Genomic DNA, 21,334 nt, shown 5'->3' with positions numbered 1-21,334 from the left:
AAACGGTCCTCTGGGCCGGATTTGAACCAGCGACCTATGGATAACTGTGAATCCTCCACTACAGTCCACCGCTCTACCAACTGAGCTACCAGAGGCTCTGTATACTTTCTTATTCCTACTCATTGCTTTACGTCCGTCCCTGTCTGCCGTCTTCACACACTGCTACTCAGCGCGGCCATATAGACGCACAGGAAATGCAATCATCGGCTGCAACTGCAAACATTGCCCAGATTAAGTTTTATAATGCTCGATGGTGTCTATTAGGTTAAAATATGCAAGTAGGAAGTGTCTGAAGTATGTCAGAGGACTGCTAAGTGTATTACGAGTCTTATCCTGCTGTCTGGTTCCATGGTGTAACGGTTAGCACTCTGGACTCTGAATCCAGCGATCCGAGTTCGAATCTCGGTGGAACCTTCGTTTAGTCTAAATTTTCTGTAATAAGAGTTTCTCGCTGAGGAAGTAGCAGCAATAGGCTCACGGCGCTAGTTTCTACGTTTGTGTAAAAAACGATGCGTCTATAAAACGGCCGAATATTGGTGCGACTTTGTGACCTATATAGAACATTAAACGAGTAATACCTGTAAGAGCAAGCAATTTTACGATAATTCGAAGAAATATCATTATCCCACGAAGGTTAAAAATCCCATGATTATCAACTAGCTATTACAAGCTGAGCAAATGAATTTCCTTTAAAATAGGTTTAAAACATAGGGAGGTTCTGACTCAGTGGGCATTCTCTGGAGCCTCTTTGCTGATGAGATTAGAAAAACAGTCCTCTGGGCCGGATTTGAACCAGCGACCTATGGATAACTGTGAATCCTCCACTACAGTCCACCGCTCTACCAACTGAGCTACCAGAGGCTCTGTATACTTTCTTATTCCTACTCATTGCTTTACGTCCGTCCCTGTCTGCCGTCTTCACACACTGCTACTCAGCGCGGCCATATAGACGCACAGGAAATGCAATCATCGGCTGCAACTGCAAACATTGCCCAGATTAAGTTTTATAATGCTCGATGGTGTCGATTAGGTTAAAATATGCAAGTAGGAAGTGTCTGAAGTATGTCAGAGGACTGCTAAGTGTATTACGAGTCTTATCCTGCTGTCTGGTTCCATGGTGTAACGGTTAGCACTCTGGACTCTGAATCCAGCGATCCGAGTTCGAATCTCGGTGGAACCTTCGTTTAGTCTAAATTTTCTGTAATAAGAGCTTCTCGCTGAGGAAGTAGCAGCAATAGGCTCACGGCGTTAGTTTCTACGTTTGTGTAAAAAACGATGCGTCTATAAAACGGCCGAATATTGGTGCGACATTGTGACCTATATAGAACATTAAACGAGTAATACCTGTAAGAGCAAGCAATTTTACGATAATTCGAAGAAATATCATTATCCCACGAAGGTTAAAAATCCCATGATTATCAACTAGCTATTACAAGCTGAGCAAATGAATTTCCTTTAAAATAGGTTTAAAACATAGGGAGGTTCTGACTCAGTGGGCATTCTCTGGAGCCTCTTTGCTGATGAGATTAGAAAAACGGTCCTCTGGGCCGGATTTGAACCAGCGACCTATGGATAACTGTGAATCCTCCACTACAGTCCACCGCTCTACCAACTGAACTACCAGAGGCTCTGTATACTTTCTTATTCCTACTCATTGCTTTACGTCCGTCCCTGTCTGCCGTCTTCACACACTGCTACTCAGCGCGGCCATATAGACGCACAGGAAATGCAATCATCGGCTGCAACTGCAAACATTGCCCAGATTAAGTTTTATAATGCTCGATGGTGTCGATTAGGTTAAAATATGCAAGTAGGAAGTGTCTGAAGTATGTCAGAGGACTGCTAAGTGTATTACGAGTCTTATCCTGCTGTCTGGTTCCATGGTGTAACGGTTAGCACTCTGGACTCTGAATCCAGCGATCCGAGTTCGAATCTCGGTGGAACCTTCGTTTAGTCTAAATTTTCTGTAATAAGAGTTTCTCGCTGAGGAAGTAGCAGCAATAGGCTCACGGCGTTAGTTTCTACGTTTGTGTAAAAAACGATGCGTCTATAAAACGGCCGAATATTGGTGCGACTTTGTGACCTATATAGAACATTAAACGAGTAATACCTGTAAGAGCAAGCAATTTTACGATAATTCGAAGAAATATCATTATCCCACGAAGGTTAAAAATCCCATGATTATCAACTAGCTATTACAAGCTGAGCAAATGAATTTCCTTTAAAATAGGTTTAAAACATAGGGAGGTTCTGACTCAGTGGGCATTCTCTGGAGCCTCTTTGCTGATGAGATTAGAAAAACAGTCCTCTGGGCCGGATTTGAACCAGCGACCTATGGATAACTGTGAATCCTCCACTACAGTCCACCGCTCTACCAACTGAGCTACCAGAGGCTCTGTATACTTTCTTATTCCTACTCATTGCTTTACGTCCGTCCCTGTCTGCCGTCTTCACACACTGCTACTCAGCGCGGCCATATAGACGCACAGGAAATGCAATCATCGGCTGCAACTGCAAACATTGCCCAGATTAAGTTTTATAATGCTCGATGGTGTCGATTAGGTTAAAATATGCAAGTAGGAAGTGTCTGAAGTATGTCAGAGGACTGCTAAGTGTATTACGAGTCTTATCCTGCTGTCTGGTTCCATGGTGTAACGGTTAGCACTCTGGACCCTGAATCCAGCGATCCGAGTTCGAATCTCGGTGGAACCTTCGTTTAGTCTAAATTTTCTGTAATAAGAGTTTCTCGCTGAGGAAGTAGCAGCAATAGGCTCACGGCGTTAGTTTCTACGTTTGTGTAAAAAACGATGCGTCTATAAAACGGCCGAATATTGGTGCGACTTTGTGACCTATATAGAACATTAAACGAGTAATACCTGTAAGAGCAAGCAATTTTACGATAATTCGAAGAAATATCATTATCCCACGAAGGTTAAAAATCCCATGATTATCAACTAGCTATTACAAGCTGAGCAAATGAATTTCCTTTAAAATAGGTTTAAAACATAGGGAGGTTCTGACTCAGTGGGCATTCTCTGGAGCCTCTTTGCTGATGAGATTAGAAAAACAGTCCTCTGGGCCGGATTTGAACCAGCGACCTATGGATAACTGTGAATCCTCCACTACAGTCCACCGCTCTACCAACTGAGCTACCAGAGGCTCTGTATACTTTCTTATTCCTACTCATTGCTTTACGTCCGTCCCTGTCTGCCGTCTTCACACACTGCTACTCAGCGCGGCCATATAGACGCACAGGAAATGCACTCATCGGCTGCAACTGCAAACATTGCCCAGATTAAGTTTTATAATGCTCGATGGTGTCGATTAGGTTAAAATATGCAAGTAGGAAGTGTCTGAAGTATGTCAGAGGACTGCTAAGTGTATTACGAGTCTTATCCTGCTGTCTGGTTCCATGGTGTAACGGTTAGCACTCTGGACTCTGAATCCAGCGATCCGAGTTCGAATCTCGGTGGAACCTTCGTTTAGTCTAAATTTTCTGTAATAAGAGTTTCTCGCTGAGGAAGTAGCAGCAATAGGCTCACGGCGTTAGTTTCTACGTTTGTGTAAAAAACGATGCGTCTATAAAACGGCCGAATATTGGTGCGACATTGTGACCTATATAGAACATTAAACGAGTAATACCTGTAAGAGCAAGCAATTTTACGATAATTCGAAGAAATATCATTATCCCACGAAGGTTAAAAATCCCATGATTATCAACTAGCTATTACAAGCTGAGCAAATGAATTTCCTTTAAAATAGGTTTAAAACATAGGGAGGTTCTGACTCAGTGGGCATTCTCTGGAGCCTCTTTGCTGATGAGATTAGAAAAACGGTCCTCTGGGCCGGATTTGAACCAGCGACCTATGGATAACTGTGAATCCTCCACTACAGTCCACCGCTCTACCAACTGAGCTACCAGAGGCTCTGTATACTTTCTTATTCCTACTCATTGCTTTACGTCCGTCCCTGTCTGCCGTCTTCACACACTGCTACTCAGCGCGGCCATATAGACGCGCAGGAAATGCAATCATCGGCTGCAACTGCAAACATTGCCCAGATTAAGTTTTATAATGCTCGATGGTGTCGATTAGGTTAAAATATGCAAGTAGGAAGTGTCTGAAGTATGTCAGAGGACTGCTAAGTGTATTACGAGTCTTTCCCTGCTGTCTGGTTCCATGGTGTAACGGTTAGCACTCTGGACTCTGAATCCAGCGATCCGAGTTCGAATCTCGGTGGAACCTTCGTTTAGTCTAAATTTTCTGTAATAAGAGTTTCTCGCTGAGGAAGTAGCAGCAATAGGCTCACGGCGTTAGTTTCTACGTTTGTGTAAAAAACGATGCGTCTATAAAACGGCCGAATATTGGTGCGACTTTGTGACCTATATAGAACATTAAACGAGTAATACCTGTAAGAGCAAGCAATTTTACGATAATTCGAAGAAATATCATTATCCCACGAAGGTTAAAAATCCCATGATTATCAACTAGCTATTACAAGCTGAGCAAATGAATTTCCTTTAAAATAGGTTTAAAACATAGGGAGGTTCTGACTCAGTGGGCATTCTCTGGAGCCTCTTTGCTGATGAGATTAGAAAAACAGTCCTCTGGGCCGGATTTGAACCAGCGACCTATGGATAACTGTGAATCCTCCACTACAGTCCACCGCTCTACCAACTGAGCTACCAGAGGCTCTGTATACTTTCTTATTCCTACTCATTGCTTTACGTCCGTCCCTGTCTGCCGTCTTCACACACTGCTACTCAGCGCGGCCATATAGACGCACAGGAAATGCAATCATCGGCTGCAACTGCAAACATTGCCCAGATTAAGTTTTATAATGCTCGATGGTGTCGATTAGGTTAAAATATGCAAGTAGGAAGTGTCTGAAGTATGTCAGAGGACTGCTAAGTGTATTACGAGTCTTATCCTGCTGTCTGGTTCCATGGTGTAACGGTTAGCACTCTGGACTCTGAATCCAGCGATCCGAGTTCGAATCTCGGTGGAACCTTCGTTTAGTCTAAATTTTCTGTAATAAGAGCTTCTCGCTGAGGAAGTAGCAGCAATAGGCTCACGGCGTTAGTTTCTACGTTTGTGTAAAAAACGATGCGTCTATAAAACGGCCGAATATTGGTGCGACTTTGTGACCTATATAGAACATTAAACGAGTAATACCTGTAAGAGCAAGCAATTTTACGATAATTCGAAGAAATATCATTATCCCACGAAGGTTAAAAATCCCATGATTATCAACTAGCTATTACAAGCTGAGCAAATGAATTTCCTTTAAAATAGGTTTAAAACATAGGGAGGTTCTGACTCAGTGGGCATTCTCTGGAGCCTCTTTGCTGATGAGATTAGAAAAACAGTCCTCTGGGCCGGATTTGAACCAGCGACCTATGGATAACTGTGAATCCTCCACTACAGTCCACCGCTCTACCAACTGAGCTACCAGAGGCTCTGTATACTTTCTTATTCCTACTCATTGCTTTACGTCCGTCCCTGTCTGCCGTCTTCACACACTGCTACTCAGCGCGGCCATATAGACGCACAGGAAATGCAATCATCGGCTGCAACTGCAAACATTGCCCAGATTAAGTTTTATAATGCTCGATGGTGTCGATTAGGTTAAAATATGCAAGTAGGAAGTGTCTGAAGTATGTCAGAGGACTGCTAAGTGTATTACGAGTCTTATCCTGCTGTCTGGTTCCATGGTGTAACGGTTAGCACTCTGGACTCTGAATCCAGCGATCCGAGTTCGAATCTCGGTGGAACCTTCGTTTAGTCTAAATTTTCTGTAATAAGAGTTTCTCGCTGAGGAAGTAGCAGCAATAGGCTCACGGCGTTAGTTTCTACGTTTGTGTAAAAAACGATGCGTCTATAAAACGGCCGAATATTGGTGCGACTTTGTGACCTATGTAGAACATTAAACGAGTAATACCTGTAAGAGCAAGCAATTTTACGATAATTCGAAGAAATATCATTATCCCACGAAGGTTAAAAATCCCATGATTATCAACTAGCTATTACAAGCTGAGCAAATGAATTTCCTTTAAAATAGGTTTAAAACATAGGGAGGTTCTGACTCAGTGGGCATTCTCTGGAGCCTCTTTGCTGATGAGATTAGAAAAACAGTCCTCTGGGCCGGATTTGAACCAGCGACCTATGGATAACTGTGAATCCTCCACTACAGTCCACCACTCTACCAACTGAGCTACCAGAGGCTCTGTATACTTTCTTATTCCTACTCATTGCTTTACGTCCGTCCCTGTCTGCCGTCTTCACACACTGCTACTCAGCGCGGCCATATAGACGCACAGGAAATGCAATCATCGGCTGCAACTGCAAACATTGCCCAGATTAAGTTTTATAATGCTCGATGGTGTCGATTAGGTTAAAATATGCAAGTAGGAAGTGTCTGAAGTATGTCAGAGGACTGCTAAGTGTATTACGAGTCTTATCCTTCTGTCTGGTTCCATGGTGTAGCGGTTAGCACTCTGGACTCTGAATCCAGCGATCCGAGTTCGAATCTCGGTGGAACCTTCGTTTAGTCTAAATTTTCTGTAATAAGAGTTTCTCGCTGAGGAAGTAGCAGCAATAGGCTCACGGCGTTAGTTTCTACGTTTGTGTAAAAAACGATGCGTCTATAAAACGGCCGAATATTGGTGCGACATTGTGACCTATATAGAACATTAAACGAGTAATACCTGTAAGAGCAAGCAATTTTACGATAATTCGAAGAAATATCATTATCCCACGAAGGTTAAAAATCCCATGATTATCAACTAGCTATTACAAGCTGAGCAAATGAATTTCCTTTAAAATAGGTTTAAAACATAGGGAGGTTCTGACTCAGTGGGCATTCTCTGGAGCCTCTTTGCTGATGAGATTAGAAAAACAGTCCTCTGGGCCGGATTTGAACCAGCGACCTACGGATAAATGTGAATCCTCCACTACAGTCCACCGCTCTACCAACTGAGCTACCAGAGGCTCTGTATACTTTCTTATTCCTTCTCATTGCTTTACGTCCGTCCCTGTCTGCCGTCTGCACACACTGCTACTCAGCGCGGCCATATAGACGCACAGGAAATGCAATCATCGGCTGCAACTGCAAACATTGCCCAGATTAAGTTTTATAATGCTCGATGGTGTCGATTAGGTTAAAATATGCAAGTAGGAAGTGTCTGAAGTATGTCAGAGGACTGCTAAGTGTATTACGAGTCTTATCACGCTGTCTGGTTCCATGGTGTAACGGTTAGCACTCTGGACTCTGAATCCAGCGATCCGAGTTCGAATCTCGGTGGAACCTTCGTTTAGTCTAAATTTTCTGTAATAAGTGTTTCTCGCTGAGGAAGTAGCAGCAATAGGCTCACGGCGTTAGTTTCTACGTTTGTGTAAAAAACGATGCGTCTATAAAACGACCGAATATTGGTGCGACTTTGTGACCTATATAGAACATTAAACGAGTAATACCTGTAAGAGCAAGCAATTTTACGATAATTCGAAGAAATATCATTATCCCACGAAGGTTAAAAATCCCATGATTATCAACTAGCTATTACAAGCTGAGCAAATGAATTTCCTTTAAAATAGGTTTAAAACATAGGGAGGTTCTGACTCAGTGGGCATTCTCTGGAGCCTCTTTGCTGATGAGATTAGAAAAACAGTCCTCTGGGCCGGATTTGAACCAGCGACCTATGGATAACTGTGAATCCTCCACTACAGTCCACCGCTCTACCAACTGAGCTACCAGAGGCTCTGTATACTTTCTTATTCCTACTCATTGCTTTACGTCCGTCCCTGTCTGCCGTCTTCACACACTGCTACTCAGCGCGGCCATATAGACGCACAGGAAATGCAATCATCGGCTGCAACTGCAAACATTGCCCAGATTAAGTTTTATAATGCTCGATGGTGTCGATTAGGTTAAAATATGCAAGTAGGAAGTGTCTGAAGTATGTCAGAGGACTGCTAAGTGTATTACGAGTCTTATCCTGCTGTCTGGTTCCATGGTGTAACGGTTAGCACTCTGGACTCTGAATCCAGCGATCCGAGTTCGAATCTCGGTGGAACCTTCGTTTAGTCTAAATTTTCTGTAATAAGAGTTTCTCGCTGAGGAAGTAGCAGCAATAGGCTCACGGCGTTAGTTTCTACGTTTGTGTAAAAAACGATGCGTCTATAAAACGGCCGAATATTGGTGCGACTTTGTGACCTATATAGAACATTAAACGAGTAATACCTGTAAGAGCAAGCAATTTTACGATAATTCGAAGAAATATCATTATCCCACGAAGGTTAAAAATCCCATGATTATCAACTAGCTATTACAAGCTGAGCAAATGAATTTCCTTTAAAATAGGTTTAAAACATAGGGAGGTTCTGACTCAGTGGGCATTCTCTGGAGCCTCTTTGCTGATGAGATTAGAAAAACAGTCCTCTGGGCCGGATTTGAACCAGCGACCTATGGATAACTGTGAATCCTCCACTACAGTCCACCGCTCTACCAACTGAGCTACCAGAGGCTCTGTATACTCTCTTATTCCTACTCATTGCTTTACGTCCGTCCCTGTCTGCCGTCTTCACACACTGCTACTCAGCGCGGCCATATAGACGCACAGGAAATGCAATCATCGGCTGCAACTGCAAACATTGCCCAGATTAAGTTTTATAATGCTCGATGGTGTCGATTAGGTTAAAATATGCAAGTAGGAAGTGTCTGAAGTATGTCAGAGGACTGCTAAGTGTATTACGAGTCTCATCCTGCTGTCTGGTTGCATGGTGTAACGGTTAGCACTCTGGACTCTGAATCCAGCGATCCGAGTTCGAATCTCGGTGGAACCTTCGTTTAGTCTAAATTTTCTGTAATAAGAGTTTCTCGCTGAGGAAGTAGCAGCAATAGGCTCACGGCGTTAGTTTCTACGTTTGTGTAAAAAACAATGCGTCTATAAAACGGCCGAATATTGTTGCGACTTTGTGACCTATATAGAACATTAAACGAGTAATACCTGTAAGAGCAAGCAATTTTACGATAATTCGAAGAAATATCATTATCCCACGAAGGTTAAAAATCCCATGATTATCAACTAGCTATTACAAGCTGAGCAAATGAATTTCCTTTAAAATAGGTTTAAAACATAGGGAGGTTCTGACTCAGTGGGCATTCTCTGGAGCCTCTTTGCTGATGAGATTAGAAAAACAGTCCTCTGGGCCGGATTTGAACCAGCGACCTTTGGATAACTGTGAATCCTCCACTACAGTCCACCGCTCTACCAACTGAGCTACCAGAGGCTCTGTATACTTTCTTATTCCTACTCATTGCTTTACGTCCGTCCCTGTCTGCCGTCTTCACACACTGCTACTCAGCGCGGCCATATAGACGCACAGGAAATGCAATCATCGGCTGCAACTGCAAACATTGCCCAGATTAAGTTTTATAATGCTCGATGGTGTCGATTAGGTTAAAATATGCAAGTAGGAAGTGTCTGAAGTATGTCAGAGGACTGCTAAGTGTATTACGAGTCTTATCCTGCTGTCTGGTTCCATGGTGTAACGGTTAGCACTCTGGACTCTGAATCCAGCGATCCGAGTTCGAATCTCGGTGGAACCTTCGTTTAGTCTAAATTTTCTGTAATAAGAGTTTCTCGCTGAGGAAGTAGCAGCAATAGGCTCACGGCGTTAGTTTCTACGTTTGTGTAAAAAACGATGCGTCTATAAAACGGCCGAATATTGGTGCGACTTTGTGACCTATATAGAACATTAAACGAGTAATACCTGTAAGAGCAAGCAATTTTACGATATTTCGAAGAAATATCATTATCCCACGAAGGTTAAAAATCCCATGATTATCAACTAGCTATTACAAGCTGAGCAAATGAATTTCCTTTAAAATAGGTTTAAAACATAGGGAGGTTCTGACTCAGTGGGCATTCTCTGGAGCCTCTTTGCTGATGAGATTAGAAAAACAGTCCTCTGGGCCGGATTTGAACCAGCGACCTATGGATAACTGTGAATCCTCCACTACAGTCCACCGCTCTACCAACTGAGCTACCAGAGGCTCTGTATACTTTCTTATTCCTACTCATTGCTTTACGTCCGTCCCTGTCTGCCGTCTTCACACACTGCTACTCAGCGCGGCCATATAGACGCACAGGAAATGCAATCATCGGCTGCAACTGCAAACATTGCCCAGATTAAGTTTTATAATGCTCGATGGTGTCGATTAGGTTAAAATATGCAAGTAGGAAGTGTCTGAAGTATGTCAGAGGACTGCTAACTGTATTACGAGTCTTATCCTGCTGTCTGGTTCCATGGTGTAACGGTTAGCACTCTGGACTCTGAATCCAGCGATCCGAGTTCGAATCTCGGTGGAACCTTCGTTTAGTCTAAATTTTCTGTAATAAGAGTTTCTCGCTGAGGAAGTAGCAGCAATAGGCTCACGGCGTTAGTTTCTACGTTTGTGTAAAAAACGATGCGTCTGTAAATCGGCCGAATATTGGTGCGACTTTGTGACCTATATAGAACATTAAACGAGTAATACCTGTAAGAGCAAGCAAATTTTACGATAATTCGAAGAAATATCATTATTCCACGAAGGTTAAAAATCCCATGATTATCAACTAGCTATTACAAGCTGAGCAAATGAATTTCCTTTAAAATAGGTTTAAAACATAGGGAGGTTCTGACTCAGTGGGCATTCTCTGGAGCCTCTTTGCTGATGAGATTAGAAAAACAGTCCTCTGGGCCGGATTTGAACCAGCGACCTATGGATAACTGTGAATCCTCCACTACAGTCCACCGCTCTACCAACTGAGCTACCAGAGGCTCTGTATACTTTCTTATTCCTACTCATTGCTTTACGTCCGTCCCTGTCTGCCGTCTTCACACACTGCTACTCAGCGCGGCCATATAGACGCACAGGAAATGCAATCATCGGCTGCAACTGCAAACATTGCCCAGATTAAGTTTTTATAATGCTCGATGGTGTCGATTAGGTTAAAATATGCAAGTAGGAAGTGTCTGAAGTATGTCAGAGGACTGCTAAGTGTATTACGAGTCTTATCCTGCTGTCTGGTTCCATGGACATTCTGGCTTTAGCCGTCGCCGCGGTCGGACGTGCTTGTTATTTACTCCGCGTACGTTAGTGCTATCGCCGGTGTTTGGTGTTTACGTGAAGTTAGCTGTACATTTTCGCTGTTATTTTTTGAGTGGTGTCTCTGATAAGTGTTTTTATAGTGCTTTCGTCCGTTCCACGTCTCGTGCTTCGCCGCAATTTCGGTTGTTGCCGGAATTTCGTCGGAACCGACGATCATGTCTGACACCGTCAGGAAGAATACTTTAGTCTTCTCGTTCGAGAAAGAAACACGGCCGGTCCAACCCACTGCGCTGGAAATCCACGATTGGCTGACTGAGGTAATCGGTATAAATTCTGACTCTGTTCATACCACGCAATTAGATGCTGAAAAATACTGTGTTTTTGTTAAATTTCTGAACTCAGTGACAGTCGATAAGTTGCTTGCAAAATGGGGTAATTCCGTCGAATTTGTTCATCGAGACGTTTCAAAAAGTAATGTCTCTGTACGAAAAGCTGATATCATGTACACCAATGTCAGGATTTTGAATGTTCCAATTGAAATCGATAATCAGTTGATCAAGGACGCTCTATCTAAATATGGCGAAGTTAAATCTATCTATAACGAAAGATGGTCGAAGCTATACAAGATACAGTGTTTTAATGGCATTAGATCCGTTGAAATGGAGGTGAAAGCCAACATTCCGTCCCATATATCCGTTGCAGGCCATAAAGCACATGTTGTGTATTCTGGTCAGGAGCGCACGTGCAATATTTGCAATGAGACATGTCATTTCCGACAAGATTGTCCGCGCCGTGTTTTTGTCCTTCGGAACAATCTAACACAGCGTCAAAAACTGACCCTCAGCGATGTCTTACCAAATAGCACTTCCCTTCTTTCGGTTAACGACAGTGGTGCATGTACTTCTGCAGTGCCCGCCATAACTACTACGGAGTTCCCTCCCCTGAGCGTCATTACATCACACCCTTCTGTTCCCGATTGCGATCTCCAGAATAAGAAGCGACCGTTGGAAACGACCGATGAAGGCTCGGACGGCGAGTCCGCCCGTAATTCGCCTTCCACCCGCAAGCAGAAGCAGTGTAATGCGGATGTGCTCGAGGAAACAAACAGTACATGTATTGACGTGACGACAGCCGCTGAGGCAACCCGGCCGCTGTCGGCGGCTGAACAGGTACAAACGGTCCACGGAGGGGACGCAGTAACGATTGTCGCGGAGACGGAAGAGGCGCATTCCGAAGCACAAGAGGTGACGGAGCGGAACCCAACTCAAGAATTTACAGACCCACAAACCGCCGACTCAGTCAGTGCTCTGGAGCTAGTGACGGAAGAACAAGGAAATGGCACTCGTAAAAAGGACGCTGTTGAGGCAGCTTCGGTCACAACGGCGGTAAAGATAGACAATCCGAATGACGGCGCGTTGAACCAAGATGTCCGAAGACGCCGACTCAAACCGCAACCTAATCTCAAAGCTTCCCGTAACCAAAGCAAACAACAACCAGCACAAGAGGAAGCGACGGCCAAGAACGTCTTGTATGAAATCATCACGGAAAGACCTAAGGAGGTACCTTCAAGTGACATTAGTGATGCAAAGCCCCTCGGTAAAACTAAAACCCGAGATGTTCGGAATCCTGCACCAAAATGAGGCTGTAAGATGAAAAAAAAAAAAAGGATTTTGTTGAACCAGTTTCATTTCTAATTGTACTACTGTCTTAGTCATATTTCAGAGGAACCAGATGAAGTGTTTACCGAGCTTCAAATACTGACTATTGTTTTAGATGTTTGTTTAAGCAGAGTCGTTTCTCCCTTCTAGGAGCTGCACATCTCTTTTTTTTTATTAATATTTTGTTATCTTTTTAATCACTTATTTACTTTTTATGCAAACTAAATGTCCCAGGCATATACAATTACGACTATCAATATTAACAGGATTACATCCGTGACTAAAGTTACAGCGCTCAAGGATTATTTATATGAGTCAGGGACGGACATTGCTTTCCTACAGGAAGTAGTGCTGACTAATCTTACAGTGCCTGGATATTTGGCGATTTTAAATGTCTCACTTGACACCAACGTCGGTACAGCAATTTTAGTCAGGGAGGGGATTCCTGTCTCGGATATCGAGAGGTTGGACTCCGGCAGAGCGATAGGTATAAAAGTCTTTGGTTCTACCCTTATCAATCTGTACGCCCCTTCTGGCACATCCAATAGAATGGAAAGAGCACAGTTCTATAAAGAAGAAATCATTTATTTATTACGGAAAAACCCAAAAGATCTTATAATAGGCGGTGATTTTAATTGTGTGATAAATAAGAAAGACCAGGTTCCGAATTTTAATACCTGCACTGAACTGAAGCGTTTCGTCACTGTTTTACAGCTTAAAGATGCTTGGGAAATAATGTATCCCACATTTGTGGCATTTACATTCCTAGGTCCTCACTCACGTAGCAGGATCGACAGACTCTACATATCGCAAAGTCTAGTTAGCTCCTTCATTAAAGCAGAGACGATTCCAGTTTACTTTTCTGATCATAGCTCCGTGCTAGCTTCCATCAACCTTACTGCGCAACCCACTCGCCGTTTTAGAAGTTCATGGCACCTTAATACGTCACTGATGCAGGACGACGGATTAGAAGAAAGTTTGACAGAAGCGTGGGCATTGTGCCTCCGCTCTGCAGATAGACACGTCTCAGTACTAGACTGGTGGTGCAACAGGGCAAAGCCTAAACTGAGAAAAGTTCTCATCCAGTATAGTGTACAACGATCGAAAGACTTGAAAAATTCCATAGAATTTTATTATACCATGCTGCGAAATTTATATGAGCAGGCAAACACTTCCAACGTCCGTCTGGCAGATATCAAGCAAACTAAGGCCAAATTGCTCAGTCTTAAAAGACAGCAGATGGAGGGTCTGAAATTAAAATCCAAGGCTAAGACAGTCGTGGAGGATGAACATGCTTCCTTGTACCATCTACTGAAGCACGAAAGAAACAGGAGACGCACCTTCATTGATGGACTTCAGTCTGAAACTGGCGAGACACTCACGACTCAGAGAGACATCGTCAATGCAGTGCACAAATATTACGAAGACCTATACACTGCCAACCCGGTATGTGAAGAGTCCTTCGATGAGTTCCTTAGTTACATAGCTCCACAGGTCTCGGACGAGGAAAACGAAGACCTTCTCGTTGAGTGTACTAACGAAGATATCCACAGAATCATCTGCAAATCTCCTCTGAGGAAATCGCCGGGACCGGATGGTTTGCCTGTTGAATTTTATAAACGATACTGGCCACTGATTGGTGACATGTTTACCCGAATGACGAACGAGGTGCTTCAGGGAAAGCATTTACCTGCTGTTTTTAAAGAGAGCACAATAGTACTAATCCCAAAAAATGCTGCAAAAAGAAACCTCAACAACTTTCGTCCTATCTCCCTGTTAAACTCCGATTATAAAATCATCGGCAGAATTTTAAACAACAGACTCTCACAGTTGGCCAAAAAGATAGTAAGTCCATACCAGTCCTGTGTGCCTACCAAGAGCATTTTCAAAAGCATAGCTGAATATAGAGATATAATTGCAATCACTGCTGTGACCACCATAAAATGTGCTATCATGTTTATTGACTTCCAGAAAGCATTTGATCGTGTGGATCATAGATTCCTTAGTGCCACACTGAACAAAATAGGTTTTAATGAGCGAGTCGTAAGTGTGATCAGAAATGTTGCAACAGGCATCAGCGCTTGTATATCAGTTAACTGCCAGAGGACAAAGCAGATTCAGATCAGGCGCGGCGTTCCTCAAGGAAGCCCCCTTTCCATGTTCCTATTCGTGCTTTCATTAGAACCTTTCCTCCGCAGTGTTCATGCCACTCTAACTGGCATCACATTATCTGGTCACCGAACAGTCATAAACGCCTATGCCGATGATGTCGGAGTCGTCCTGCGAAATCCCGACGACATTTTGAAATTGGAAACGCTAATTAAAAAGTACTGTAGAGTCTCCGGAGCAGGTGTCAACGCAAACAAAAGCAAACTCCTAAACCTGCGGGGTTTTCAACATACCACCTTAGCCTGGGCCACAATGGTCACCCAATGCAAAGCACTAGGAATAACACTGACACCTTGTCCGTTAAAAATGGCAGCTATCAATTGGAGAAATACGTCGGGACAACTTCTTGGAACAACAAGGGAAAACCTCCACCGTAACATGAACCAAGTTCAGAGGGTGATTTTCATTAACCACTGCATTCTCTCCAGGAGTTACTTTATAGCACAGATCTTCCCACTACCGAAAATGATTGGAAAAAAGATAATGTCTACCATTGCCAGCTATCTTTGGAGAGGGGATATATTCAGAGTCGACGCAAAAACTGCGACCTTAGATCCCAGGAATGGAGGTTTGGGGTTAGTTGACATCAGAAATAAGGCGTCTGCGCTTTTTATAAAAAGGACCGCCACTATCCTTAGCGACCACGCTGATAGCATTACAACTAAATTATTTGAAGTTGTCAGGCCTGCCAGTTTACAGGCGCCGGTGAATGTGCAAAAAATACATAACCGGCTCCAGTACGTTCGTGTATATTTTGTGGAATTCAGCTATCTCGGCGGTGTCATCATCAACTCACGACGGATCACGGCCCGCGATATTCTGTGCCATCGAAAGAAAATGGAGGGGAGAAACAAATTGGAAAGTAAATACCCACACACTGATTGGGACGCCATATGGAAAAATATTAATATGCGTGGTCTACCATCGGACGTCAAGTCAGCGTGGTATAAAACAGTGAATGAGACCGTAAGCACCAATGAAAGGTTACACGCAATCGGCGTTAGCGACACGAACCTATGTCTCAAATGTAAATTGATCGACACGTTAGTGCACAGATTCACGTGCGGTGGCAATCTACAACTCTGTAATTGGATTAGGGAACAACTGGCTTTTCTTACGAGATCTTCGGTGGAAAATTTTCCCCCTGTTACATTCCTCAGGCCTCAGACTTGCTATTTTCCAGCAGCAAAAAACAACTCGGTCCATTGGTTAATGGGACACTATGTGAATTACGTAATTAATCACCTGGGAAATGACAATTCCACTGATTTTTACATGTACTTGAAGTGTGCTTTTTATAACGCCCTGAAATATAAAGACCACAAGAAAAACTACGGCAATATGCTTAAAATTGTATTCGAGCGACTGGGCATTGGTTGACAAGCCAACGAGATAAACAAAAATCGTTTATTTAAGCGAAACGACGCTTAAACAAAAACAATTGGGGAGAAGTACAATTTTGCAGTTTCATATTACAATCACTTATCCTCTGCTGGCAAAGAAGGCTATTTTGTTTATTGCACAGAAGAAGCCGAAGCCGAAAGCCAGTATCGCAGGGTTAAAGATAAATTGTTTTCTTATACATTCATTTTATGACTGAGAAGGAAGTCTCATTTGTTTCCATGGAAGGGAACATACTTTTTTATTATTATTATTAATCTCAAGAAGGAAAGGAGGCTATGGAATTAGTGCCTTAACATAAAATTCCTTCTTCACATTCCATGAAGATTTTTCTTTTACAATAAAAAAAATAACAAACAAACAAAAATAATAATAATAACAATAAAAAAACTAAACAGAAATTAAAAAAATAATATACAGGTTCAGGGTCCACTACTTCCTACAACTTTATTATATATTACAAAGAAGTATGCTAGGTTGCCGAGAAGCAGTGGATGAGACAAAAAAAAAAAAAAAAAAAAAGCACTAAAGCTATAACCTTCAATCTCTATTGCCTCGGCATGACATAAATTTTTTGTTTCAAGTGAAGCATCTTTTGGTTCAGGATTTCGAAGGCAAAACAGCATATATCTACGTATACACAAGATGTAAAATTTCTTATTGAAAACTATGATAAAGACACGCCTCAGCAACAGGACTGGGTGGAGACATCGCGGCCAGGCCTCGAGATTTTGACCCCTGCCCGCTTTGCCTCCGCCTGCCTCATGCTGCTTATAAAAAAAAAAAAAAAAAAAAAAAAAAAAAAAAAAAAAAAAAAAAAAAAGTGGTTAAGGCGTAGTTTAAAAAAAAATAATTACAATATACAATAAAAGAAAAAAAAGAAAAAAAAAGCAAAAAAAAAAGTAGTTAAGGCGTTGGACTGCTAATCCAATTAAAAAAAAAAAAAAATGGTGTAACGGTTAGCACTCTGGACTCTGAATCCAGCGATCCGAGTTCGAATCTCGGTGGAACCTTCGTTTAGTCTAAATTTTCTGTAATAAGAGTTTCTCGCTGAGGAAGTAGCAGCAATAGGCTCACGGCGTTAGTTTCTACGTTTGTGTAAAAAACGATGCGTCTATAAAACGGCCGAATATTGGTGCGACTTTGTGACCTATATAGAACATTAAACGAGTAATACCTGTAAGAGCAAGCAATTTTACGATAATTCGAAGAAATATCATTATCCCACGAAGGTTAAAAATCCCATGATTATCAACTAGCTATTACAAGCTGAGCAAATGAATTTCCTTTAAAATAGGTTTAAAACATAGGGAGGTTCTGACTCAGTGGGCATTCTCTGGAGCCTCTTTGCTGATGAGATTAGAAAAACAGTCCTCTGGGCCGGATTTGAACCAGCGACCTATGGATAACTGTGAATCCTCCACTACAGTCCACCGCTCTACCAACTGAGCTACCAGAGGCTCTGTATACTTTATTATTCCTACTCATTGCTTTACGTCCGTCCCTGTCTGCCGTCTTCACACACTGCTACTCAGCGCGGCCATATAGACGCACAGGAAATGCAATCATCGGCTGCAACTGCAAACATTGCCCAGATTAAGTTTTATAATGCTCGATGGTGTCGATTAGGTTAAAATATGCAAGTAGGAAGTGTCTGAAGTATGTCAGAGGACTGCTAAGTGTATTACGAGTCTTATCCTGCTGTCTGGTTGCATGGTGTAACGGTTAGCACTCTGGACTCTGAATCCAGCGATCCGAGTTCGAATCTCGGTGGAACCTTCGTTTAGTCTAAATTTTCTGTAATAAGAGTTTCTCGCTGAGGAAGTAGCAGCAATAGGCTCACGGCGTTAGTTTCTACGTTTGTGTAAAAAACGATGCGTCTATAAAACGGCCGAATATTGGTGCGACTTTGTGACCTACATAGAACATTAAACGAGTAATACCTGTAAGAGCAAGCAATTTTACGATAATTCGAAGAAATATCATTATCCCACGAAGGTTAAAAATCCCATGATTATCAACTAGCTATTACAAGCTGAGCAAATGAATTTCCTTTAAAATAGGTTTAAAACATAGGGAGGTTCTGACTCAGTGGGCATTCTCTGGAGCCTCTTTGCTGATGAGATTAGAAAAACAGTCCTCTGGGCCGGATTTGAACCAGCGACCTATGGATAACTGTGAATCCTCCACTACAATCCACCGCTCTACCAACTGAGCTACCAGAGGCTCTGTATACTTTCTTATTCCTACTCATTGCTTTACGTCCGTCCCTGTCTGCCGTCTTCACACACTGCTACTCAGCGCGGCCATATAGACGCACAGGAAATGCAATCATCGGCTGCAACTGCAAACATTGCCCAGATTAAGTTTTATAATGCTCGATGGTGTCGATTAGGTTAAAATATGCAAGTAGGAAGTGTCTGAAGTATGTCAGAGGACTGCTAAGTGTATTACGAGTCTTACCCTGCTGTCTGGTTGCATGGTGTAACGGTTAGCACTCTGGACTCTGAGTCCAGCGATCCGAGTTCGAATCTCGGTGGAACCTTCGTTTAGTCTAAATTTTCTGTAATAAGAGTTTCTCGCTGAGGAAGTAGCAGCAATAGGCTCACGGCGTTAGTTTCTACGTTTGTGTAAAAAACGATGCGTCTATAAAACGGCCGAATATTGGTGCGACTTTGTGACCTATATAGAACATTAAACGAGTAATACCTGTAAGAGCAAGCAATTTTACGATAATTCGAAGAAATATCATTATCCCACGAAGGTTAAAAATCCCATGATTATCAACTAGCTATTACAAGCTGAGCAAATGAATTTCCTTTAAAATAGGTTTAAAACATAGGGAGGTTCTGACTCAGTGGGCATTCTCTGGAGCCTCTTTGCTGATGAGATTAGAAAAACAGTCCTCTGGGCCGGATTTGAACCAGCGACCTATGGATAACTGTCAATCCTCCACTACAGTCCACCGCTCTACCAACTGAGCTACCAGAGGCTGTGTATACTTTCTTATTCCTACTCATTGCTTTACGTCCGTCCCTGTCTGCCGTCTTCACACACTGCTACTCAGCGCGGCCATATAGACGCACAGGAAATGCAATCATCGGCTGCAACTGCAAACATTGCCCAGATTAAGTTTTATAATGCTCGATGGTGTCGATTAGGTTAAAATATGCAAGTAGGAAGTGTCTGAAGTATGTCAGAGGACTGCTAAGTGTATTGCGAGTCTTATTCTGCTGTCTGGTTCCATGGTGTAACGGTTAGCACTCTGGACTCTGAATCCAGCGATCCGAGTTCGAATCTCGGTGGAACCTTCGTTTAGTCTAAATTTTCTGTAATAAGAGTTTCTCGCTGAGGAAGTAGCAGCAATAGGCTCACGGCGTTAGTTTCTACGTTTGTGTAAAAAACGATGCGTCTCTAAAACGGCCGAATATTGGTGCGACTTTGTGACCTATATAGAACATTAAACGAGTAATACCTGTAAGAGCAAGCAATTTTACGATAATTCGAAGAAATATCATTATCCCACGAAGGTTAAAAATCCCATGATTATCAACTAGCTATTACAAGCTGAGCAAATGAATTTCCTTTAAAATAGGTTTAAAACATAGGGAGGTTCTGACTCAGTGGGCATTCTCTGGAGCCTCTTTGCTGATGAGATTAGAAAAACAGTCCTCTGGGCCGGATTTGAACCAGCGACCTATGGATAACTGCGAATCCTCCTCTACAGTCCACCGCTCTACCAACTGAGCTACCAGAGGCTCTGTATACTTTCTTATTCCTACTCATTGCTTTACGTCCGTCCCTGTCTGCCGTCTTCACACACTGCTACTCAGCGCGGCCATATAGACGCACAGGAAATGCAATCATCGGCTGCAACTGCAAACATTGCCCAGATTAAGTTTTATAATGCTCGATGGTGTCGATTAGGTTAAAATATGCAAGTAGGAAGTGTCTGAAGTATGTCAGAGGACTGCTAAGTGTATTACGAGTCTCATCCTGCTGTCTGGTTGCATGGTGTAACGGTTAGCACTCTGGACTCTGAATCCAGCGATCCGAGTTCGAATCTCGGTGGAACCTTCGTTTAGTCTAAATTTTCTGTAATAAGAGTTTCTCGCTGAGGAAGTAGCAGCAATAGGCTCACGGCGTTAGTTTCTACGTTTGTGTAAAAAACGATGCGTCTATAAAACGGCCGAATATTGGTGCGACTTTGTGACCTATATAGAACATTAAACGAGTAATACCTGTAAGAGCAAGCAATTTTACGATAATTCGAAGAAATATCATTATCCCACGAAGGTTAAAAATCCCATGATTATCAACTAGCTATTACAAGCTGAGCAAATGAATTTCCTTTAAAATAGGTTTAAAACATAGGGAGGTTCTGACTCAGTGGGCATTCTCTGGAGCCTCTTTGCTGATGAGATTAGAAAAACAGTCCTCTGGGCCGGATTTGAACCAGCGACCTATGGATAACTGCGAATCCTCCACTACAGTCCACCGCTCTACCAACTGAGCTACCAGAGGCTCCGTATACTTTCTTATTCCTACTCATTGCTTTACGTCCGTCCCTGTCTGCCGTCTTCACACACTGCTACTCAGCGCGGCCATATAGACGCACAGGAAATGCAATCATCGGCTGCAACTGCAAACATTGCCCAGATTAAGTTTTATAATGCTCGATGGTGTCGATTAGGTTAAAATATGCAAGTAGGAAGTGTCTGAAGTATGTCAGAGGACTGCTAAGTGTATTACGAGTCTCATCCTGCTGTCTGGTTGCATGGTGTAACGGTTAGCACTCTGGACTCTGAATCCAGCGATCCGAGTTCGAATCTCGGTGGAACCTTCGTTTAGTCTAAATTTTCTGTAATAAGAGTTTCTCGCTGAGGAAGTAGCAGCAATAGGCTCACGGCGTTAGTTTCTACGTTTGTGTAAAAAACGATGCGTCTATAAAACGGCCGAATATTGGTGCGACTTTGTGACCTATATAGAACATTAAACGAGTAATACCTGTAAGA

At 42.7% G+C, this 21,334-nt stretch overlaps 39 non-coding genes across 39 annotated transcripts; 19 read left to right on the top strand and 20 right to left on the bottom strand.

Moving 5' to 3' along the window:
• Positions 1-6: 6 nt before the first annotated feature.
• Positions 7-95, bottom strand: Trnay-gua (transfer RNA tyrosine (anticodon GUA)). The gene is given in 2 exon segments: positions 7-42; positions 59-95. It is a non-coding gene; the product is annotated as a tRNA-Tyr (tRNA).
• Positions 96-342: 247 nt separating this feature from the next.
• Positions 343-414, top strand: Trnaq-cug (transfer RNA glutamine (anticodon CUG)). Its single transcript has one exon. It is a non-coding gene; the product is annotated as a tRNA-Gln (tRNA).
• A 358-nt stretch (positions 415-772) lies between these two features.
• Trnay-gua (transfer RNA tyrosine (anticodon GUA)) lies at positions 773-861 on the bottom strand. The gene is given in 2 exon segments: positions 773-808; positions 825-861. It is a non-coding gene; the product is annotated as a tRNA-Tyr (tRNA).
• A 247-nt stretch (positions 862-1,108) lies between these two features.
• On the top strand, positions 1,109-1,180 carry Trnaq-cug (transfer RNA glutamine (anticodon CUG)). Its single transcript has one exon. It is a non-coding gene; the product is annotated as a tRNA-Gln (tRNA).
• A 358-nt stretch (positions 1,181-1,538) lies between these two features.
• Trnay-gua (transfer RNA tyrosine (anticodon GUA)) lies at positions 1,539-1,627 on the bottom strand. Its single transcript is given in 2 exon segments — positions 1,539-1,574; positions 1,591-1,627. It is a non-coding gene; the product is annotated as a tRNA-Tyr (tRNA).
• A 247-nt stretch (positions 1,628-1,874) lies between these two features.
• Trnaq-cug (transfer RNA glutamine (anticodon CUG)) lies at positions 1,875-1,946 on the top strand. The gene has a single exon. It is a non-coding gene; the product is annotated as a tRNA-Gln (tRNA).
• A 358-nt stretch (positions 1,947-2,304) lies between these two features.
• Trnay-gua (transfer RNA tyrosine (anticodon GUA)) lies at positions 2,305-2,393 on the bottom strand. The gene is given in 2 exon segments: positions 2,305-2,340; positions 2,357-2,393. It is a non-coding gene; the product is annotated as a tRNA-Tyr (tRNA).
• Positions 2,394-2,640: 247 nt separating this feature from the next.
• Trnaq-cug (transfer RNA glutamine (anticodon CUG)) lies at positions 2,641-2,712 on the top strand. Its single transcript has one exon. It is a non-coding gene; the product is annotated as a tRNA-Gln (tRNA).
• A 358-nt stretch (positions 2,713-3,070) lies between these two features.
• On the bottom strand, positions 3,071-3,159 carry Trnay-gua (transfer RNA tyrosine (anticodon GUA)). Its single transcript is given in 2 exon segments — positions 3,071-3,106; positions 3,123-3,159. It is a non-coding gene; the product is annotated as a tRNA-Tyr (tRNA).
• Positions 3,160-3,406: 247 nt separating this feature from the next.
• Positions 3,407-3,478, top strand: Trnaq-cug (transfer RNA glutamine (anticodon CUG)). Its single transcript has one exon. It is a non-coding gene; the product is annotated as a tRNA-Gln (tRNA).
• A 358-nt stretch (positions 3,479-3,836) lies between these two features.
• Trnay-gua (transfer RNA tyrosine (anticodon GUA)) lies at positions 3,837-3,925 on the bottom strand. The gene is given in 2 exon segments: positions 3,837-3,872; positions 3,889-3,925. It is a non-coding gene; the product is annotated as a tRNA-Tyr (tRNA).
• A 247-nt stretch (positions 3,926-4,172) lies between these two features.
• On the top strand, positions 4,173-4,244 carry Trnaq-cug (transfer RNA glutamine (anticodon CUG)). The gene has a single exon. It is a non-coding gene; the product is annotated as a tRNA-Gln (tRNA).
• A 358-nt stretch (positions 4,245-4,602) lies between these two features.
• Trnay-gua (transfer RNA tyrosine (anticodon GUA)) lies at positions 4,603-4,691 on the bottom strand. The gene is given in 2 exon segments: positions 4,603-4,638; positions 4,655-4,691. It is a non-coding gene; the product is annotated as a tRNA-Tyr (tRNA).
• Positions 4,692-4,938: 247 nt separating this feature from the next.
• Positions 4,939-5,010, top strand: Trnaq-cug (transfer RNA glutamine (anticodon CUG)). Its single transcript has one exon. It is a non-coding gene; the product is annotated as a tRNA-Gln (tRNA).
• A 358-nt stretch (positions 5,011-5,368) lies between these two features.
• Positions 5,369-5,457, bottom strand: Trnay-gua (transfer RNA tyrosine (anticodon GUA)). The gene is given in 2 exon segments: positions 5,369-5,404; positions 5,421-5,457. It is a non-coding gene; the product is annotated as a tRNA-Tyr (tRNA).
• A 247-nt stretch (positions 5,458-5,704) lies between these two features.
• On the top strand, positions 5,705-5,776 carry Trnaq-cug (transfer RNA glutamine (anticodon CUG)). The gene has a single exon. It is a non-coding gene; the product is annotated as a tRNA-Gln (tRNA).
• Positions 5,777-6,134: 358 nt separating this feature from the next.
• Trnay-gua (transfer RNA tyrosine (anticodon GUA)) lies at positions 6,135-6,223 on the bottom strand. The gene is given in 2 exon segments: positions 6,135-6,170; positions 6,187-6,223. It is a non-coding gene; the product is annotated as a tRNA-Tyr (tRNA).
• A 247-nt stretch (positions 6,224-6,470) lies between these two features.
• Trnaq-cug (transfer RNA glutamine (anticodon CUG)) lies at positions 6,471-6,542 on the top strand. Its single transcript has one exon. It is a non-coding gene; the product is annotated as a tRNA-Gln (tRNA).
• A 358-nt stretch (positions 6,543-6,900) lies between these two features.
• Positions 6,901-6,989, bottom strand: Trnay-gua (transfer RNA tyrosine (anticodon GUA)). Its single transcript is given in 2 exon segments — positions 6,901-6,936; positions 6,953-6,989. It is a non-coding gene; the product is annotated as a tRNA-Tyr (tRNA).
• A 247-nt stretch (positions 6,990-7,236) lies between these two features.
• Positions 7,237-7,308, top strand: Trnaq-cug (transfer RNA glutamine (anticodon CUG)). Its single transcript has one exon. It is a non-coding gene; the product is annotated as a tRNA-Gln (tRNA).
• A 358-nt stretch (positions 7,309-7,666) lies between these two features.
• Trnay-gua (transfer RNA tyrosine (anticodon GUA)) lies at positions 7,667-7,755 on the bottom strand. The gene is given in 2 exon segments: positions 7,667-7,702; positions 7,719-7,755. It is a non-coding gene; the product is annotated as a tRNA-Tyr (tRNA).
• A 247-nt stretch (positions 7,756-8,002) lies between these two features.
• On the top strand, positions 8,003-8,074 carry Trnaq-cug (transfer RNA glutamine (anticodon CUG)). The gene has a single exon. It is a non-coding gene; the product is annotated as a tRNA-Gln (tRNA).
• Positions 8,075-8,432: 358 nt separating this feature from the next.
• On the bottom strand, positions 8,433-8,521 carry Trnay-gua (transfer RNA tyrosine (anticodon GUA)). The gene is given in 2 exon segments: positions 8,433-8,468; positions 8,485-8,521. It is a non-coding gene; the product is annotated as a tRNA-Tyr (tRNA).
• Positions 8,522-8,768: 247 nt separating this feature from the next.
• Trnaq-cug (transfer RNA glutamine (anticodon CUG)) lies at positions 8,769-8,840 on the top strand. Its single transcript has one exon. It is a non-coding gene; the product is annotated as a tRNA-Gln (tRNA).
• Positions 8,841-9,198: 358 nt separating this feature from the next.
• On the bottom strand, positions 9,199-9,287 carry Trnay-gua (transfer RNA tyrosine (anticodon GUA)). Its single transcript is given in 2 exon segments — positions 9,199-9,234; positions 9,251-9,287. It is a non-coding gene; the product is annotated as a tRNA-Tyr (tRNA).
• A 247-nt stretch (positions 9,288-9,534) lies between these two features.
• On the top strand, positions 9,535-9,606 carry Trnaq-cug (transfer RNA glutamine (anticodon CUG)). Its single transcript has one exon. It is a non-coding gene; the product is annotated as a tRNA-Gln (tRNA).
• Positions 9,607-9,964: 358 nt separating this feature from the next.
• Trnay-gua (transfer RNA tyrosine (anticodon GUA)) lies at positions 9,965-10,053 on the bottom strand. Its single transcript is given in 2 exon segments — positions 9,965-10,000; positions 10,017-10,053. It is a non-coding gene; the product is annotated as a tRNA-Tyr (tRNA).
• A 247-nt stretch (positions 10,054-10,300) lies between these two features.
• Positions 10,301-10,372, top strand: Trnaq-cug (transfer RNA glutamine (anticodon CUG)). Its single transcript has one exon. It is a non-coding gene; the product is annotated as a tRNA-Gln (tRNA).
• A 359-nt stretch (positions 10,373-10,731) lies between these two features.
• On the bottom strand, positions 10,732-10,820 carry Trnay-gua (transfer RNA tyrosine (anticodon GUA)). The gene is given in 2 exon segments: positions 10,732-10,767; positions 10,784-10,820. It is a non-coding gene; the product is annotated as a tRNA-Tyr (tRNA).
• A 6,870-nt stretch (positions 10,821-17,690) lies between these two features.
• Positions 17,691-17,779, bottom strand: Trnay-gua (transfer RNA tyrosine (anticodon GUA)). Its single transcript is given in 2 exon segments — positions 17,691-17,726; positions 17,743-17,779. It is a non-coding gene; the product is annotated as a tRNA-Tyr (tRNA).
• Positions 17,780-18,026: 247 nt separating this feature from the next.
• Trnaq-cug (transfer RNA glutamine (anticodon CUG)) lies at positions 18,027-18,098 on the top strand. Its single transcript has one exon. It is a non-coding gene; the product is annotated as a tRNA-Gln (tRNA).
• A 358-nt stretch (positions 18,099-18,456) lies between these two features.
• On the bottom strand, positions 18,457-18,545 carry Trnay-gua (transfer RNA tyrosine (anticodon GUA)). The gene is given in 2 exon segments: positions 18,457-18,492; positions 18,509-18,545. It is a non-coding gene; the product is annotated as a tRNA-Tyr (tRNA).
• A 247-nt stretch (positions 18,546-18,792) lies between these two features.
• Trnaq-cug (transfer RNA glutamine (anticodon CUG)) lies at positions 18,793-18,864 on the top strand. The gene has a single exon. It is a non-coding gene; the product is annotated as a tRNA-Gln (tRNA).
• Positions 18,865-19,222: 358 nt separating this feature from the next.
• On the bottom strand, positions 19,223-19,311 carry Trnay-gua (transfer RNA tyrosine (anticodon GUA)). Its single transcript is given in 2 exon segments — positions 19,223-19,258; positions 19,275-19,311. It is a non-coding gene; the product is annotated as a tRNA-Tyr (tRNA).
• A 247-nt stretch (positions 19,312-19,558) lies between these two features.
• On the top strand, positions 19,559-19,630 carry Trnaq-cug (transfer RNA glutamine (anticodon CUG)). Its single transcript has one exon. It is a non-coding gene; the product is annotated as a tRNA-Gln (tRNA).
• Positions 19,631-19,988: 358 nt separating this feature from the next.
• Trnay-gua (transfer RNA tyrosine (anticodon GUA)) lies at positions 19,989-20,077 on the bottom strand. The gene is given in 2 exon segments: positions 19,989-20,024; positions 20,041-20,077. It is a non-coding gene; the product is annotated as a tRNA-Tyr (tRNA).
• A 247-nt stretch (positions 20,078-20,324) lies between these two features.
• On the top strand, positions 20,325-20,396 carry Trnaq-cug (transfer RNA glutamine (anticodon CUG)). Its single transcript has one exon. It is a non-coding gene; the product is annotated as a tRNA-Gln (tRNA).
• Positions 20,397-20,754: 358 nt separating this feature from the next.
• On the bottom strand, positions 20,755-20,843 carry Trnay-gua (transfer RNA tyrosine (anticodon GUA)). The gene is given in 2 exon segments: positions 20,755-20,790; positions 20,807-20,843. It is a non-coding gene; the product is annotated as a tRNA-Tyr (tRNA).
• Positions 20,844-21,090: 247 nt separating this feature from the next.
• Positions 21,091-21,162, top strand: Trnaq-cug (transfer RNA glutamine (anticodon CUG)). The gene has a single exon. It is a non-coding gene; the product is annotated as a tRNA-Gln (tRNA).
• Positions 21,163-21,334: the final 172 nt, after the last annotated feature.

This window comes from Schistocerca gregaria, chromosome 2 (genome assembly GCF_023897955.1).
Source record: "Schistocerca gregaria isolate iqSchGreg1 chromosome 2, iqSchGreg1.2, whole genome shotgun sequence".
NCBI classification, from domain to species: domain Eukaryota; kingdom Metazoa; phylum Arthropoda; class Insecta; order Orthoptera; family Acrididae; genus Schistocerca; species Schistocerca gregaria.
Note: the sequence above shows the minus strand (reverse complement) of the source record. Positions and strands in the feature narration are given on the sequence as shown.